Raw genomic sequence first — 1,177 nt, 5'->3', positions numbered from 1 at the left:
AGCGCCTGGAAGTTCTCCGTATGGCCTGAGCTTCTTGTAGCACAGAGACTGGGTTCTGAGTGGGGGGTCCTAGAGAGTTCCAAGAAGACTAGGTGGAAGCTGCACAGCTTTCCTAACCTGGACTCAGAGATCACAACCTGGCCTGAAACTGTAGCTACAAATCCAACCACATTCACATGCAAAAGACATAGATGCCCCCCGTGGAGTTATGAGGCCGTGTTTTAAAAATGACATGTAGCTTTTTACGAAGATGGCACTGAAAGCAAAGAAGAAAGCTCCTGGCCCTCCCAAAGCCAAAGCAAAGGCTTTGAAGGCAAAGAAAGCAGTGCTGAAAGGCATCCACACCATAAAAAAAGAAGATCCGCAAGTCACCCACCTTCCGATGGCCAAAGACACTGAGGCTCCGAAGGCAGCCTAAATATCCTCGGAAGAGCGCACCCAGGAGAAACAAGCTTGACCACTATGCCATCATCAAATTCCCCCTGAGTACTGAGTCAGCCATGAAGAAGATAGAAGACAACAATACACTTGTGTTCATTGTGGATGTCAAGGCCAGCAAGCACCAGATCAAACAGGCTGTGAAGAAGCTCTATGACATTGACTTGGCCAAGGTCAACACCCTGATCAGGCCTGATGGAGAGAAGGCATATGTTCGACTGGCTCCTGACTATGATGCTTTGGATGTTGCCAACAAAATTGGGATCATCTAAACTGAGTCCAGCTGGCTAGTTCTAAATATAAAAATCTTACACTGTAAAAAATAATAATAATAAAAAAATAAAAATGACATGTATGATATTAGCAAGTGTGTTCTTTTTCTTTCATCCTCACATCAGACTTGCATCAGACTTGCATTAGAACCACCACAGTAACAGCTATAATAAACTATTAAATATTAAACAAGCTAGGAGATGACTGATGTAATAGAAAGAATATTGTTATTAGGAGTTTTGCTACCTGGAAGGTGGTGGAAAGAGCTAAAAGTACAGGGAGTGGAGAAAATACTGAATCTACTCGCAGAATCAAGACAACAATGGGCCAGACACATGCAGGACCCACCACGGGCTATTGTCTGACAGACAATTTGCTCGCTGCTCCCTTTATATTTCCACTAATAGTGGAGCTTTGACAGTGCGGTCCAGCCTGCTGCCACCATTACGCCACATCCAGGGAAGAG

General features: G+C 44.5%; 1 pseudogene; it reads left to right on the top strand.

The window, feature by feature from the left end:
* Positions 1 to 250: 250 nt before the first annotated feature.
* LOC107545728 (large ribosomal subunit protein uL23 pseudogene) lies at positions 251 to 758 on the top strand (annotated as a pseudogene).
* The last annotated feature ends 419 nt before the right edge of the window (positions 759 to 1,177 follow it).

Source organism: Miniopterus natalensis, chromosome 5 (assembly GCF_054644295.1).
Source record: "Miniopterus natalensis isolate mMinNat1 chromosome 5, mMinNat1.hap1, whole genome shotgun sequence".
Lineage (NCBI taxonomy): Eukaryota > Metazoa > Chordata > Mammalia > Chiroptera > Miniopteridae > Miniopterus > Miniopterus natalensis.
The sequence above is the reverse complement of the archived record's forward strand: the minus strand, read 5'-3'. Positions and strand labels throughout refer to the sequence as shown.